Source organism: Dreissena polymorpha, chromosome 10 (assembly GCF_020536995.1).
Source record: "Dreissena polymorpha isolate Duluth1 chromosome 10, UMN_Dpol_1.0, whole genome shotgun sequence".
Classification (NCBI taxonomy): domain Eukaryota; kingdom Metazoa; phylum Mollusca; class Bivalvia; order Myida; family Dreissenidae; genus Dreissena; species Dreissena polymorpha.
Window position 1 is genome coordinate 81,039,322 of NC_068364.1, and position 17,717 is coordinate 81,057,038.

General features: G+C 38.6%; 2 long non-coding RNA genes across 7 annotated transcripts; one reads left to right on the forward strand and one right to left on the reverse strand.

The window, feature by feature from the left end:
* The first annotated feature begins 3,899 nt into the window (after positions 1 to 3,899).
* On the forward strand, positions 3,900 to 16,213 carry LOC127848754 (uncharacterized). Of its 6 annotated transcripts, none has more exons than XR_008034741.1 (5): positions 3,900 to 3,988; positions 5,136 to 5,295; positions 13,812 to 13,898; positions 15,039 to 15,198; positions 15,500 to 16,213. It is a non-coding gene; the product is annotated as an uncharacterized LOC127848754 (long non-coding RNA). The 6 variants fall into 6 exon arrangements; XR_008034742.1 differs by lacking the exon at positions 5,136 to 5,295 and adding an exon at positions 9,483 to 9,642; XR_008034743.1 differs by lacking the exon at positions 5,136 to 5,295 and adding an exon at positions 11,652 to 11,811.
* Positions 7,033 to 13,411, reverse strand: LOC127848759 (uncharacterized). Its single transcript, XR_008034748.1, has 2 exons — positions 13,313 to 13,411; positions 7,033 to 7,265 (listed from the first exon to the last, which is right to left on the reverse strand). It is a non-coding gene; the product is annotated as an uncharacterized LOC127848759 (long non-coding RNA).
* Positions 16,214 to 17,717: the final 1,504 nt, after the last annotated feature.

Sequence of the window (17,717 nt, forward strand, 5' to 3'; positions counted from 1 at the left end):
ACTTTGTGATCTTTTTTAAAACAGATTATACCTATGGAAAAAGGCCTTTATTCAAATATGAAGGGTTGGGTTCCCTTTAAGAACTCCGACCAAGTTAGTCGTCTTCCAGAATGTTGACAATTTACCATCACACCTCCCTGTATTGCAAACCTTACTACCAGAATGCACTTTGATTGACCCAATTAAGGGCTGTTTTTGCAATTGGGCTGTTTGCACTTGGGGTCCAAATGGGGGTAAATGCTTTGAAAATCACTCCGAAACCTGTTCCGGACCCATATTCTAAAAGACTACGTAACACTCGTATTGTTTTTCAGTGACATTTTGACATAATTTGCATCAATCTCAATAAACCTAATTCCTGTCTTTATTTCATCTGTATTTATTGCTATTGTTTACTTTTAGCCTTTTTAACTATTTAAAATGTAATGTGGTTGTTTTTTTCTGCAGCATTTTGGACCGACACCTGCTATCTGCCTTCGCTTTTCAATCCCGCCAGGCAGATCTCTACTCAGAATAAACACTACTTTGCCTTTTTTTCCTGTTTTGATATCTTGCTGAGTTCAAGTTAAATCAAGTATTCAGCTGAACACAAAAAAGGATAATAATATTATGCTTTCTTTCTTTCTTGGAACGATGTTGTTGTGATAGACCGGTGCGTGAAAAACAGCAGGGGAATCTGTATTTAAGTGACCTCAATTTATACGTAAACCTAATGTACATTTTAGGTGGTGTCGGAATTAGTCTATAGCTCTGCCTGACTGCTGTCCAATTGGTTTACAAGTCCGGCTGAAATGACAGGCCATCAAAACTGCACAGTATGACTGATTCGGAGACGGCCCTCAACACTCGCCCAGTCGTGTCGAGAGGATCGGTGTCTTTGCAGGTTAGTACGCTGTTATTTTCAATGAATCTATTGTAAAATGATTTCTTTGATATCATGGGCACCTTTGTGTCACCAAATTAGGAAATTGGTTGTTTTTTATACAATTACTGCAGCGCTCTGAAACCACATTTTGTGGCGATAACTTTGCCAGTGTGCCCGACAATGTGATGCCGGCGTGGTGACTTATCCATTTACAGTAAATAAAGCCACACAGACTATTGAAAGCTTACTCTAATTGTATCTCACTTTACATAAGTTAGCACCGTAATGGGTAAATGTGCACTAACAACTTTTTGTTTTCTCAGATTACACGGAATTGAGCACCCCGGCCAGACTGACACTTTCCGAAGGCTGTCCGAGACGGAACTCGCGCCGAGGAATCATAGGTTCAGTGTGTGACAGAAACTTAAAGCTCATGTCGGACGATGACTTTTTTTGTTCAGAAGTAAAGTGTGTTGTTTTCCCATGCAAGCAAGCCCTTTTGTTGGGTCAAATGACATCAGAAATGCTGCTGCTACATGGATTTTACCTAACAGGTGCCAAAGAATATATAAAAGTTTGTTCGGATCTTGTTCAAAACCTGCTATGATGCACATATAATGCCATTGATGATTTGTTTTCACTTATTAAGTCATATGTTACATCTGCTATGATATTAGAATCGAAAGTGATGCCTTGTATGGAGTCAAGTGCTGTCTGTATGATGTAACCAAGGTCGGCTTTTCTAACCTTAATTCTTGACGCGAAACGCTATTACGCGTGACCGCTTTCAACGTCAACTTTAATGAATAAATCTGTTGTGTCAGGTACTGGAACTTTGTGATCTTTTTTAAAACAGATTATACCTATGGAAAAAGTGCCTTTAATTCAAATTTGAAGGGGTTGGGTTCCCTTATAGGTTACATTATCCTAAACGGAAGTGGAATTTGGGGGTTACATGCAGTCGGTTTGCTACTAAGTACATATGATGCAGTCCTGGTGCATAAGATTTTAAAAATGTATCTGAAATGAAGAGTTTAGGTGTCAGTTAAAGGTACATGTGTAAGTCACAGGGCAAAAGGCCTGATTTGTGCATTTCTTTGTATGTTAGTGGTTGCCAGCCTCAATAGTAGGGCATGGTTTTTGCCTTCAAATGGCAGTGCCGGTAGCTGTCAAAACCGGTTCATATGTTCTAAGGTAATTATTTTGAGTTACACCGTATAGAATTTTTTCAAATGCAGTTTTTTTGTAACTTTGAAACCACCTTTCCAGTCATGTATAGTTTATATTGCTTATATCGCTCGGTCATGGTGAAATTTGAGATCAAGATTGCGAATCTATATATAACAAAGAAGGAAATTAATTGGGCATGTGTACCTTTAAGAACTTCCGACCAAGTTAGTCGTCTTCCAGAATGTTGACAATTTACCATCAAAAACTCTCTGTATTGCAAAACATAACTACCAGATGTCACTTTGACCCAAATAAGGGCTGTTTGCAATTGGGCTGTTGCACTTGGGGTCCAAGGGGGTAAATGCTTGAAAATCACTCCGAAACCTGTTCCGAGACATATTCTAAGACTAAGACTAAAACACTCGGTATTGTTTTTCAGTGACATTTTGACATTAATTTGCATCAATCTCAATAATGAACCTAATTCCTGTCTTTATTTCATCTGTATTTATTGCTATTGTTTACTTTAGCCTTTTACTATTTAAAATGTAATGTGTGTTTTTTTTCCATGCAAGCAATTTGGACCGACACTGCTATCTGCCTTCGCTTTCAATCCCGCCAGGCAGATCTACTCAGAATAACACTACTTTGCCTTATTTTTCCTGTTTGGATATCTTGCTGAGTTCAAGTTAAATCAATATTCAGCTGAAAACACAAAAGGATAATAATATTATGCTTTCTTTCTTGGAACGATGTTGTTGTGATAGACCGTGCGTGAAAAACAGCAGGGAATCTGTATTTAAGTGACCTCAATATTTACGTAAACCTAAATGTACATTTTTAACCAGGTTTTTAACCAGGTTTTCCGAAGGAAAACTGGTTATTAGATTGGCGAATGCGGGCGCTGGCTGGCTGGCTGTCGGGCTTGCTGGCTGGCTGTCTGGCGGCTGGCGGAAATAAGCTGTCCGGGCCATAACTATGTCGTTCATCGTCAGATTTTTAAAATCATTTGGCACAATTTGGTTCACCAATCATTGGACGGTGTGTCGCGCGAAATTAATGACGTCGAGTATCTCCAAGGTCAAGGTCACACTTTGAGTTCAAAGGTCAAAAATGGCCATAAATGAAGCTTGTACTGGCCATAACTATGTCTTCATTGTGAGATTTTAAAATCATTTGGCACATTTGTTCACCATCATGGGACGGTGTGTCCCACGAAAGAATCACAGTCAATACATCTCCAATGTCAAGGTCGCCATGACTAAAATAGATTAAAAAAAAAAAAAACTTACAAGGGGGTTAATTTTTTTGGTCATTTCAAAAGTTCAGTTGAGTTATTCGCCCTTTATCAGATTTTTTTTTCACAATGAAAACCTGGTTTTGTGACAACTTTGTCCCTTGTTAGGTGGTGTCGGAATTAGTCTATAGCTCTGCCTGAACTGCTGTCCAATTGGGTTTACAAGTCCGGCTGAAAGGACAGGCCATCAAAACTGCACAGTATGACTGATTCGGAGACGGCCCTCAACACTCGCCCAGTCGTGTCGAGAGGATCGGTGTCTTTGCAGGTTAGTACGCTGTTATTTTCAATGAATCTATTGTAAAATGATTTCTTTGATATCATGGCACACTTTTGTCACCAAAATTAGGAAAATTGTTGTTTTTTACAATTACTGCAGCTCTGAAACCACATTTTGTGGCGATAACTTTGCCAGTGTGCCCGACAATGTGATGCCGGCGTGGTGACTTATCCATTTACAGTAAATAAAGCCACACAGACTATTGAAAGCTTACTCTAATTGTATCTCACTTACATAAGTTAGCACCGTAATGGGTAAATGTGCACTAAACAACTTTTTGTTTTCTCAGATTACACGGAATTGAGCACCCGGGCCAGACTGACACTTTCCGAAGGCTGTCCGAGACGGAACTCGCGCCGAGGAATCATAGGTCCAGGTGTGACAGAAAACTTAAAGCTCATGTCGGACGATGACTTTTTTTGTGTCAGGAAGTAAAGTGTGTTGTTTTCCCATGCAAGCAAGCCCTTTTGGTTGGGTCAAATGACATCAGAAATGCTGCTGCTACATGGATTTTACCTAAAATGTGCCAAAGAATATATAAAAAGTTTGTTCGGATCTTGTTCAAAACCTGCTATGATGCACATATAATGCCATTGATGATTTGTTTTCACTTATTAAGTCATATGTTACATCTGCTATGATATTAGAATCGAAAGTGATGCCTTGTATGGAGTCTAAGTGCTGTCTGTATGATGTAACCAAGGTCGGCTTTTCTACCTTAATTCTTGACGCGAAACGCTGTTACGCGTGACGCTTTCAAACGTCAACTTTAATGAATAAATCTGTGTGTCATGGTACTGGAACTTTGTGATCTTTTTTAAAACAGATTATACCTATGGAAAAAGTGCCTTTAATTCAAATTTGAAGGGGTTGGGGTTCCCTTTAAGAACTTCCGACCAAGTTAGTCGTCTTCCAGAATGTTGACAATTTACCATCAAAAACTCTCTGTATTGCAAAACATAACTACCAGATGTCACTTTGACCCAATTAAGGGCTGTTTGCAATTGGGCTGTTGCACTTGGGGTCCAAAGGGGGGTAAATGCTTGAAAATCACTCCGAAACCTGTTCCGGAGACATATTCTAAGACTACGTAAACACTCGGTATTGTTTTTCAGTGACATTTTGACATTAATTTGCATCAATCTCAATAATGAACCTAATTCCTGTCTTTATTTCATCTGTATTTATTGCTATTGTTTACTTTTAGCCTTTACTATTTAAAATGTAATGTGTGTTGTTTTTCCATGCAAGCAATTTGGACCGACACTGCTATCTGCCTTCGCTTTCAATCCCGCCAGGCAGATCTACTCAGAATAACACTACTTTGCCTTATTTTTCCTGTTTGGATATCTTGCTGAGTTCAAGTTAAATCAAGTATTCAGCTGAAAACACAAAAAGGATAATAATATTATGCTTTCTTTCTTGGAACGATGTTGTTGTGATAGACCGTGCGTGAAAAACAGCAGGGAATCTGTATTTAAGTGACCTCAATATTATACGTAAACCTAAATGTACATTTTTAGGTGGTGTCGGAATTAGTCTATAGCTCTGCCTGAACTGCTGTCCAATTGGTTTACAAGTCCGGCTGAAATGACAGGCCATCAAAAACTGCACAGTATGACTGATTCGGAGACGGCCCTCAACACTCGCCCAGTCGTGTCGAGAGGATCGGTGTCTTTGCAGGTTAGTACGCTGTTATTTTCAATGAAATCTATTGTAAAATGATTTCTTTGATATCATGGCACACTTTTGTCACCAAAATTAGGAAATTGTTGTTTTTTACAATTACTGCAGCTCTGAAACCACATTTTGTGGCGATAACTTTGCCAGTGTGCCCGACAATGTGATGCCGGCGTGGTGACTTATCCATTTACAGTAAATAAAGCCACACAGACTATTGAAAGCTTACTCTAATTGTATCTCACTTACATAAGTTAGCACCGTAATGGGTAAATGTGCACTAAACAACTTTTTGTTTTCTCAGATTACACGGAATTGAGCACCCGGGCCAGACTGACACTTTCCGAAGGCTGTCCGAGACGGAACTCGCGCCGAGGAATCATAGGTGCAGGTGTGACAGAAAACTTAAAGCTCATGTCGGACGATGACTTTTTTTGTGTCAGGAAGTAAAGTGTGTTGTTTTCCCATGCAAGCAAGCCCTTTTGTTGGGTCAAATGACATCAGAAATGCTGCTGCTACATGGATTTTACCTAAAATGTGCCAAAGAATATATAAAAAGTTTGTTCGGATCTTGTTCAAAACCTGCTATGATGCACATATAATGCCATTGATGATTTGTTTTCACTTATTAAGTCATATGTTACATCTGCTATGATATTAGAATCGAAAGTGATGCCTTGTATGGAGTCTAAGTGCTGTCTGTATGATGTACCAAGGTCGGCTTTTCTACCTTAATTCTTGACGCGAAACGCTGTTACGCGTGACGCTTTCAACGTCAACTTTAATGAATAAATCTGTGTGTCATGGTACTGGAACTTTGTGATCTTTTTTAAAACAGATTATACCTATGGAAAAAGTGCCTTTAATTCAAATTTGAAGGGGTTGGGTTCCCTTATAGGTTACATTATCCTAAACGGAAGTGGAATTTGGGGGGGTTACATGCAGTCGGTTTGCTACTAAGTACATATGATGCAGGTCCTGGTGCATAAGATTTTAAAAATGTATCTGAAATGAAGAGTTTAGGTGTCAGTTTAAAGGTACATGTGTAAGTCACAGGGCAAAAGGCCTGATTTGTGCATTTCTTTGTATGTTAGTGGTTGCCAGCCTCAATAGTAGGGCATGGTTTTTGCCTTCAAATGGCAGTGCCGGTAGCTGTCAAAACCAGTTCATATGTTCTAAGGTAATTATTTTGAGTTACACCGTATAGAATTTTTTCAAATGCAGTTTTTTTGTAAGCTTATGAAACCACCTTTCCAGTCATGTATAGTTATATATTGGCTTATCGCTCGGTCATGGTGAAATTTGAGATCAAAGATTGCGAATTCTATATATAACAAAGAAGGAAATTAATTGGGCATGTGTAACCTTTAAGAACTTCCGACCAAGTTAGTCGTCTTCCAGAATGTTGACAATTTACCATCAAAAACTCTCTGTATTGCAAAACATAACTACCAGATGTCACTTTGACCCAATTAAGGGCTGTTTGCAATTGGGCTGTTGCACTTGGGGTCCAAAGGGGGGTAAATGCTTGAAAATCACTCCGAAACCTGTTCCGGAGACATATTCTAAGACTACGTAAACACTCGGTATTGTTTTTCAGTGACATTTTGACATTAATTTGCATCAATCTCAATAATGAACCTAATTCCTGTCTTTATTTCATCTGTATTTATTGCTATTGTTTACTTTTAGCCTTTTACTATTTCAAATGTAATGTGTGTTGTTTTTCCATGCAAGCAATTTTGGACCGACACTGCTATCTGCCTTCGCTTTCAATCCCGCCAGGCAGATCTACTCAGAATAACACTACTTTGCCTTATTTTTCCTGTTTGGATATCTTGCTGAGTTCAAGTTAAATCAAGTATTCAGCTGAAAACACAAAAAGGATAATAATATTATGCTTTCTTTCTTGGAACGATGTTGTTGTGATAGACCGTGCGTGAAAAACAGCAGGGAATCTGTATTTAAGTGACCTCAATATTATACGTAAACCTAAATGTACATTTTTAGGTGGTGTCGGATTAGTCTATAGCTCTGCCTGAACTGCTGTCCAATTGGTTTACAAGTCCGGCTGAAATGACAGGCCATCAAAAACTGCACAGTAATGACTGATTCGGAGACGGCCCTCAACACTCGCCCAGTCGTGTCGAGAGGATCGGTGTCTTTGCAGGTTAGTACGCTGTTATTTTCAATGAAATCTATTGTAAAATGATTTCTTTGATATCATGGCACACTTTGTCACCAAAATTAGGAAAATTGTTGTTTTTTACAATTACTACTGCAGCTCTGAAACCACATTTTGTGGCGATAACTTGCCAGTGTGCCCGACAATGTGATGCCGGCGTGGTGACTTATCCATTTACAGTAAATAAAGCCACACAGACTATTGAAAGCTTACTCTAATTGTATCTCACTTACATAAGTTAGCACCGTAATGGGTAAATGTGCACTAAACAACTTTTTGTTTTCTCAGATTACACGGAATTGAGCACCCGGGCCAGACTGACACTTTCCGAAGGCTGTCCGAGACGGAACTCGCGCCGAGGAATCATAGGTGCAGGTGTGACAGAAAACTTAAAGCTCATGTCGGACGATGACTTTTTTTGTGTCAGGAAGTAAAGTGTGTTGTTTCCCCATGCAAGCAAGCCCTTTTGTTGGGTCAAATCATACACCAAATGACATCAGAAATGCTGCTGCTACATGGATTTTACCTAAAATGTGCCAAAGAATATATAAAAAGTTTGTTCGGATCTTGTTCAAAACCTGCTATGATGCACATATAATGCCATTGATGATTTGTTTTCACTTATTAAGTCATATGTTACATCTGCTATGATATTAGAATCGAAAGTGATGCCTTGTATGGAGTCTAAGTGCTGTCTGTATGATGTAACCAAGGTCGGCTTTTCTACCTTAATTCTTGACGCGAAACGCTGTTACGCGTGACGCTTTCAACGTCAACTTTAATGAATAAATCTGTGTGTCATGGTACTGGAACTTTGTGATCTTTTTTAAAACAGATTATACCTATGGAAAAAGTGCCTTTAATTCAAATTTGAAGGGGTTGGGTTCCCTTATAGGTTACATTATCCTAAACGGAAGTGGAATTTGGGGGGTTACATGCAGTCGGTTTGCTACTAAGTACATATGATGCAGGTCCTGGTGCATAAGATTTTAAAAATGTATCTGAAATGAAGAGTTTAGGTGTCAGTTTAAAGGTACATGTGTAAGTCACAGGGCAAAAGGCCTGATTTGTGCATTTCTTTGTATGTTAGTGGTTGCCAGCCTCAATAGTAGGGCATGGTTTTTGCCTTCAAATGGCAGTGCCGGTAGCTGTCAAAACCGGTTCATATGTTCTAAGGTAATTATTTTGAGTTACACCGTATAGAATTTTTTCAAATGCAGTTTTTTGTAAGCTTATGAAACCACCTTTCCAGTCATGTATAGTTATATATTGGCTTATCGCTCGGTCATGGTGAAATTTGAGATCAAAGATTGCGAATTCTATATATAACAAAGAAGGAAATTAATTGGGCATGTGTAACCTTTAAGAACTTCCGACCAAGTTAGTCGTCTTCCAGAATGTTGACAATTTACCATCAAAAACTCTCTGTATTGCAAAACATAACTACCAGATGTCACTTTGACCCAATTAAGGGCTGTTTGCAATTGGGCTGTTGCACTTGGGGTCCAAAGGGGGGTAAATGCTTGAAAATCACTCCGAAACCTGTTCCGGAGACATATTCTAAGACTACGTAAACACTCGGTATTGTTTTTCAGTGACATTTTGACATTAATTTGCATCAATCTCAATAATGAACCTAATTCCTGTCTTTATTTCATCTGTATTTATTGCTATTGTTTACTTTTAGCCTTTTACTATTTAAAATGTAATGTGTGTTGTTTTTCCATGCAAGCAATTTTGGACCGACACTGCTATCTGCCTTCGCTTTCAATCCCGCCAGGCAGATCTACTCAGAATAACACTACTTTGCCTTATTTTTCCTGTTTGGATATCTTGCTGAGTTCAAGTTAAATCAAGTATTCAGCTGAAAACACAAAAAGGATAATAATATTATGCTTTCTTTCTTGGAACGATGTTGTTGTGATAGACCGTGCGTGAAAAACAGCAGGGAATCTGTATTTAAGTGACCTCAATATTATACGTAAACCTAAATGTACATTTTTAGGTGGTGTCGGAATTAGTCTATAGCTCTGCCTGAACTGCTGTCCAATTGGTTTACAAGTCCGGCTGAAATGACAGGCCATCAAAAACTGCACAGTATGACTGATTCGGAGACGGCCCTCAACACTCGCCCAGTCGTGTCGAGAGGATCGGTGTCTTTGCAGGTTAGTACGCTGTTATTTTCAATGAAATCTATTGTAAAATGATTTCTTTGATATCATGGCACACTTTTGTCACCAAAATTAGGAAAATTGTTGTTTTTTTACAATTACTGCAGCTCTGAAACCACATTTTGTGGCGATAACTTTGCCAGTGTGCCCGACAATGTGATGCCGGCGTGGTGACTTATCCATTTACAGTAAATAAAGCCACACAGACTATTGAAAGCTTACTCTAATTGTATCTCACTTACATAAGTTAGCACCGTAATGGGTAAATGTGCACTAAACAACTTTTTGTTTTCTCAGATTACACGGAATTGAGCACCCGGGCCAGACTGACACTTTCCGAAGGCTGTCCGAGACGGAACTCGCGCCGAGGAATCATAGGTGCAGGTGTGACAGAAAACTTAAAGCTCATGTCGGACGATGACTTTTTTTGTGTCAGGAAGTAAAGTGTGTTGTTTTCCCATGCAAGCAAGCCCTTTTGTTGGGTCAAATGACATCAGAAATGCTGCTGCTACATGGATTTTACCTAAAATGTGCCAAAGAATATATAAAAAGTTTGTTCGGATCTTGTTCAAAACCTGCTATGATGCACATATAATGCCATTGATGATTTGTTTTCACTTATTAAGTCATATGTTACATCTGCTATGATATTAGAATCGAAAGTGATGCCTTGTATGGAGTCTAAGTGCTGTCTGTATGATGTAACCAAGGTCGGCTTTTCTACCTTAATTCTTGACGCGAAACGCTGTTACGCGTGACGCTTTCAACGTCAACTTTAATGAATAAATCTGTGTGTCATGGTACTGGAACTTTGTGATCTTTTTTAAAACAGATTATACCTATGGAAAAAGTGCCTTTAATTCAAATTTGAAGGGGTTGGGTTCCCTTATAGGTTACATTATCCTAAACGGAAGTGGAATTTGGGGGGTTACATGCAGTCGGTTTGCTACTAAGTACATATGATGCAGGTCCTGGTGCATAAGATTTTAAAAATGTATCTGAAATGAAGAGTTTAGGTGTCAGTTTAAAGTTACATGTGTAAGTCACAGGGCAAAAGGCCTGATTTGTGCATTTCTTTGTATGTTAGTGGTTGCCAGCCTCAATAGTAGTGCATGGTTTTTGCCTTCAAATGGCAGTGCCGGTAGCTGTCAAAACCGGTTCATATGTTCTAAGGTAATTATTTTGAGTTACACACCGTATAGAATTTTTCAAATGCAGTTTTTTGTAAGCTTATGAAACCACCTTTCCAGTCATGTATAGTTATATATTGGCTTATCGCTCGGTCATGGTGAAATTTGAGATCAAAGATTGCGAATTCTATATATAACAAAGAAGGAAATTAATTGGGCATGTGTAACCTTTAAGAACTTCCGACCAAGTTAGTCGTCTTCCAGAATGTTGACAATTTACCATCAAAAACTCTCTGTATTGCAAAACATAACTACCAGATGTCACTTTGACCCAATTAAGGGCTGTTTGCAATTGGGCTGTTGCACTTGGGGTCCAAAGGGGGGTAAATGCTTGAAAATCACTCCGAAACCTGTTCCGGAGACATATTCTAAGACTACGTAAACACTCGGTATTGTTTTTCAGTGACATTTTGACATTAATTTGCATCAATCTCAATAATGAACCTAATTCCTGTCTTTATTTCATCTGTATTTATTGCTATTGTTTACTTTTAGCCTTTTACTATTTAAAATGTAATGTGTGTTGTTTTTCCATGCAAGCAATTTTGGACCGACACTGCTATCTGCCTTCGCTTTCAATCCCGCCAGGCAGATCTACTCAGAATAACACTACTTTGCCTTATTTTTCCTGTTTGGATATCTTGCTGAGTTCAAGTTAAATCAAGTATTCAGCTGAAAACACAAAAAGGATAATAATATTATGCTTTCTTTCTTGGAACGATGTTGTTGTGATAGACCGTGCGTGAAAAACAGCAGGGAATCTGTATTTAAGTGACCTCAATATTATACGTAAACCTAAATGTACATTTTTAGGTGGTGTCGGAATTAGTCTATAGCTCTGCCTGAACTGCTGTCCAATTGGTTTACAAGTCCGGCTGAAATGACAGGCCATCAAAAACTGCACAGTATGACTGATTCGGAGACGGCCCTCAACACTCGCCCAGTCGTGTCGAGAGGATCGGTGTCTTTGCAGGTTAGTACGCTGTTATTTTCAATGAAATCTATTGTAAAATGATTTCTTTGATATCATGGCACACTTTTGTCACCAAAATTAGGAAAATTGTTGTTTTTTACAATTACTACTGCAGCTCTGAAACCACATTTTGTGGCGATAACTTTGCCAGTGTGCCCGACAATGTGATGCCGGCATGGTGACTTATCCATTTACAGTAAATAAAGCCACACAGACTATTGAAAGCTTACTCTAATTGTATCTCACTTACATAAGTTAGCACCGTAATGGGTAAATGTGCACTAAACAACTTTTTGTTTTCTCAGATTACACGGAATTGAGCACCCGGGCCAGACTGACACTTTCCGAAGGCTGTCCGAGACGGAACTCGCGCCGAGGAATCATAGGTGCAGGTGTGACAGAAAACTTAAAGCTCATGTCGGACGATGACTTTTTTTGTGTCAGGAAGTAAAGTGTGTTGTTTTCCCATGCAAGCAAGCCCTTTTGTTGGGTCAAATGACATCAGAAATGCTGCTGCTACATGGATTTTACCTAAAATGTGCCAAAGAATATATAAAAAGTTTGTTCGGATCTTGTTCAAAACCTGCTATGATGCACATATAATGCCATTGATGATTTGTTTTCACTTATTAAGTCATATGTTACATCTGCTATGATATTAGAATCGAAAGTGATGCCTTGTATGGAGTCTAAGTGCTGTCTGTATGATGTAACCAAGGTCGGCTTTTCTACCTTAATTCTTGACGCGAAACGCTGTTACGCGTGACGCTTTCAACGTCAACTTTAATGAATAAATCTGTGTGTCATGGTACTGGAACTTTGTGATCTTTTTAAAACAGATTATACCTATGGAAAAAGTGCCTTTAATTCAAATTTGAAGGGGTTGGGTTCCCTTATAAGAACTTCCGACCAAGTTAGTCGTCTTCCAGAATGTTGACAATTTACCATCAAAAACTCTCTGTATTGCAAAACATAACTACCAGATGTCACTTTGACCCAATTAAGGGCTGTTTGCAATTGGGCTGTTGCACTTGGGGTCCAAAGGGGGGTAAATGCTTGAAAATCACTCCGAAACCTGTTCCGGAGACATATTCTAAGACTACGTAAACACTCGGTATTGTTTTTCAGTGACATTTTGACATTAATTTGCATCAATCTCAATAATGAACCTAATTCCTGTCTTTATTTCATCTGTATTTATTGCTATTGTTTACTTTTAGCCTTTTACTATTTAAAATGTAATGTGTGTTGTTTTTCCATGCAAGCAATTTTGGACCGACACTGCTATCTGCCTTCGCTTTCAATCCCGCCAGGCAGATCTACTCAGAATAACACTACTTTGCCTTATTTTTCCTGTTTGGATATCTTGCTGAGTTCAAGTTAAATCAAGTATTCAGCTGAAAACACAAAAAGGATAATAATATTATGCTTTCTTTCTTGGAACGATGTTGTTGTGATAGACCGTGCGTGAAAAACAGCAGGGAATCTGTAATTAAGTGACCTCAATATTATACGTAAACCTAAATGTACATTTTTAGGTGGTGTCGGAATTAGTCTATAGCTCTGCCTGAACTGCTGTCCAATTGGTTTACAAGTCCGGCTGAAATGACAGGCCATCAAAAACTGCACAGTATGACTGATTCGGAGACGGCCCTCAACACTCGCCCAGTCGTGTCGAGAGGATCGGTGTCTTTGCAGGTTAGTACGCTGTTATTTTCAATGAAATCTATTGTAAAATGATTTCTTTGATATCATGGCACACTTTTGTCACCAAAATTAGGAAAATTGTTGTTTTTTACAATTACTGCAGCTCTGAAACCACATTTTGTGGCGATAACTTTGCCAGTGTGCCCGACAATGTGATGCCGGCGTGGTGACTTATCCATTTACAGTAAATAAAGCCACACAGACTATTGAAAGCTTACTCTAATTGTATCTCACTTACATAAGTTAGCACCGTAATGGGTAAATGTGCACTAAACAACTTTTTGTTTTCTCAGATTACACGGAATTGAGCACCCGGGCCAGACTGACACTTTCCGAAGGCTGTCCGAGACGGAACTCGCGCCGAGGAATCATAGGTCCAGGTGTGACAGAAAACTTAAAGCTCATGTCGGACGATGACTTTTTTGTGTCAGGAAGTAAAGTGTGTTGTTTTCCCATGCAAGCAAGCCCTTTTGTTGGGTCAAATGACATCAGAAATGCTGCTGCTACATGGATTTTACCTAAAATGTGCCAAAGAATATATAAAAAGTTTGTTCGGATCTTGTTCAAAACCTGCTATGATGCACATATAATGCCATTGATGATTTGTTTTCACTTATTAAGTCATATGTTACATCTGCTATGATATTAGAATCGAAAGTGATGCCTTGTATGGAGTCTAAGTGCTGTCTGTATGATGTAACCAAGGTCGGCTTTTCTACCTTAATTCTTGACGCGAAACGCTGTTACGCGTGACGCTTTCAACGTCAACTTTAATGAATAAATCTGTGTGTCATGGTACTGGAACTTTGTGATCTTTTTTAAAACAGATTATACCTATGGAAAAAGTGCCTTTAATTCAAATTTGAAGGGGTTGGTTTCCCGAACTTCCGACCAAGTTAGTCGTCTTCCAGAATGTTGACAATTTACCATCAAAAACTCTCTGTATTGCAAAACATAACTACAAGATGTCACTTTGACCAAATTAAGGGCTGTTTGCAATTGGGCTGTTGCACTTGGGGTCCAAAGGGGGGTAAATGCTTGAAAATCACTCCGAAACCTGTTCCGGAGACATATTCTAAGACTACGTAAACACTCGGTATTGTTTTTCAGTGACATTTTGACATTAATTTGCATCAATCTCAATAATGAACCTAATTCCTGTCTTTATTTCATCTGTATTTATTGCTATTGTTTACTTTTAGCCTTTTACTATTTAAAATGTAATGTGTGTTGTTTTTCCATGCAAGCAATTTTGGACCGACACTGCTATCTGCCTTCGCTTTCAATCCCGCCAGGCAGATCTACTCAGAATAACACTACTTTGCCTTATTTTTCCTGTTTGGATATCTTGCTGAGTTCAAGTTAAATCAAGTATTCAGCTGAAAACACAAAAAGGATAATAATATTATGCTTTCTTTCTTGGAACGATGTTGTTGTGATAGACCGTGCGTGAAAAACAGCAGGGAATCTGTATTTAAGTGACCTCAATATTATACGTAAACCTAAATGTACATTTTTAGGTGGTGTCGGAATTAGTCTATAGCTCTGCCTGAACTGCTGTCCAATTGGTTTACAAGTCCGGCTGAAATGACAGGCCATCAAAAACTGCACAGTATGACTGATTCGGAGACGGCCCTCAACACTCGCCCAGTCGTGTCGAGAGGATCGGTGTCTTTGCAGGTTAGTACGCTGTTATTTTCAATGAAATCTATTGTAAAATGATTTCTTTGATATCATGGCACACTTTTGTCACCAAAATTAGGAAAATTGTTGTTTTTACAATTACTGCAGCTCTGAAACCACATTTTGTGGCGATAACTTTGCCAGTGTGCCCGACAATGTGATGCCGGCGTGGTGACTTATCCATTTACAGTAAATAAAGCCACACAGACTATTGAAAGCTTACTCTAATTGTATCTCACTTACATAAGTTAGCACCGTAATGGGTAAATGTGCACTAAACAACTTTTTGTTTTCTCAGATTACACGGAATTGAGCACCCGGGCCAGACTGACACTTTCCGAAGGCTGTCCGAGACGGAACTCGCGCCGAGGAATCATAGGTGCAGGTGTGACAGAAAACTTAAAGCTCATGTCGGACGATGACTTTTTTTGTGTCAGGAAGTAAAGTGTGTTGTTTTCCCATGCAAGCAAGCCCTTTTGTTGGGTCAAATGACATCAGAAATGCTGCTGCAACATGGATTTTACCTAAAATGTGCCAAAGAATATATAAAAAGTTTGTTCGGATCTTGTTCAAAACCTGCTATGATGCACATATAATGCCATTGATGATTTGTTTTCACTTATTAAGTCATATGTTACATCTGCTATGATATTAGAATCGAAAGTGATGCCTTGTATGGAGTCTAAGTGCTGTCTGTATGATGTAACCAAGGTCGGCTTTTCTACCTTAATTCTTGACGCGAAACGCTGTTACGCGTGACGCTTTCAACGTCAACTTTAATGAATAAATCTGTGTGTCATGGTACTGGAACTTTGTGATCTTTTTTAAAACAGATTATACCTATGGAAAAAGTGCCTTTAATTCAAATTTGAAGGGGTTGGGTTCCCTTATAGGTTACATTATCCTAAACGGAAGTGGAATTTGGGGGGTTACATGCAGTCGGTTTGCTACTAAGTACATATGATGCAGGTCCTGGTGCATAAGATTTTAAAAATGTATCTGAAATGAAGAGTTTAGGTGTGAGTTTAAAGGTACATGTGTAAGTCACAGGGCAAAAGGCCTGATTTGTGCATTTCTTTGTATGTTAGTGGTTGCCAGCCTCAATAGTAGGGCATGGTTTTTGCCTTCAAATGGCAGTGCCGGTAGCTGTCAAAACCGGTTCATATGTTCTAAGGTAATTATTTTGAGTTACACCGTATAGAATTTTTTCAAATGCAGTTTTTTTGTAAGCTTATGAAACCACCTTTCCAGTCATGTATAGTTATATATTGGCTTATCGCTCGGTCATGGTGAAATTTGAGATCAAAGATTGCGAATTCTATATATAACAAAGAAGGAAATTAATTGGGCATGTGTAACCTATGATGGCAGGGATCAATCTCACTCTGGATCAGCAGACGATTTGTTTCATAAATCAATCTCTGGGTTAATAGCCGCCATCTTTCGAACTACTTTCGAAAGTACAACAACAACAATAACAGTAGAAGACAATTTTAATTGCGAAAAGTTGAAAAATTGAGTACATGTGTCACGGTTGTTGAGTGGAATAGTGTTATTTTCAACTGTGTACGAAGCATGTGAACTGGTAGTGGAATAACCGAATTGTTGGTGGAAATGGAATTTAGAAATATATCTAATAATTCAACATTTTTCATGTCATGATCGTGTAGAATTACCATCAGCATCATTTCTGTGGAACATTGCAATATTCAAAATACAAGTGTTTCATAGCTATGGTGCTTTTGACATAGTTCACTTACCATCAAGACTGAAATGATTCATGCACACAGGTAAAGTAAATAATTGAATTTGTGCAGAATGTTTATTTTTTACAAATTATTATTTAATTTAACCAATTTATTTTAGATAGATTGCACTGAAACTCAAAGTCTAAAGCTTAGTAAGACACTTAAGCCAGTTTTCTGAGAAGAAACAATACTTGTTCAGAGTATAGCAGGCTCATGCGGCCTTTGGTTTATTTATTTGGCCTCGGCCTTTAACCTGGGTCGCTTTGATTTCAGGTGTTTAGCCCCCATATCAACAAGGCTTTCTCGACCCTATATGTACTTATTCATATTGTTTAAAGATTTTGAGAACCCTCGCTCAGTGCCAGTGGGGATAAAACAGGGACCTTCTTATAGCTAGATGAATGCATCAAATATGCCAGCACCACTTTATAATCAATAACTTGATAATTGATGATTCTGTTCTTTTAACTACATTACTAATTTACCAAAACAATGTGAAACACATTTTTATGCTCCCAAAGGAGGGCATATAGTGATCGCACTGTCCGTCTGTCTATCCGTCACACTTTGCATTTAGGTTTCGAAAAAATGCTCATAACTTCTATGTCGCTTCAGATGTAACATTCATATTTGGTATGCATGTGTGTATATACAAGGCCTTCCCATACACACACACATTTTGACCCCTTTGACCTTGAACTTAGGGTAGGCGTTTAGGTTTTGAAAAATGCTCATAACTTCTATCAAAGCGTTTATCGGGGGCGTATG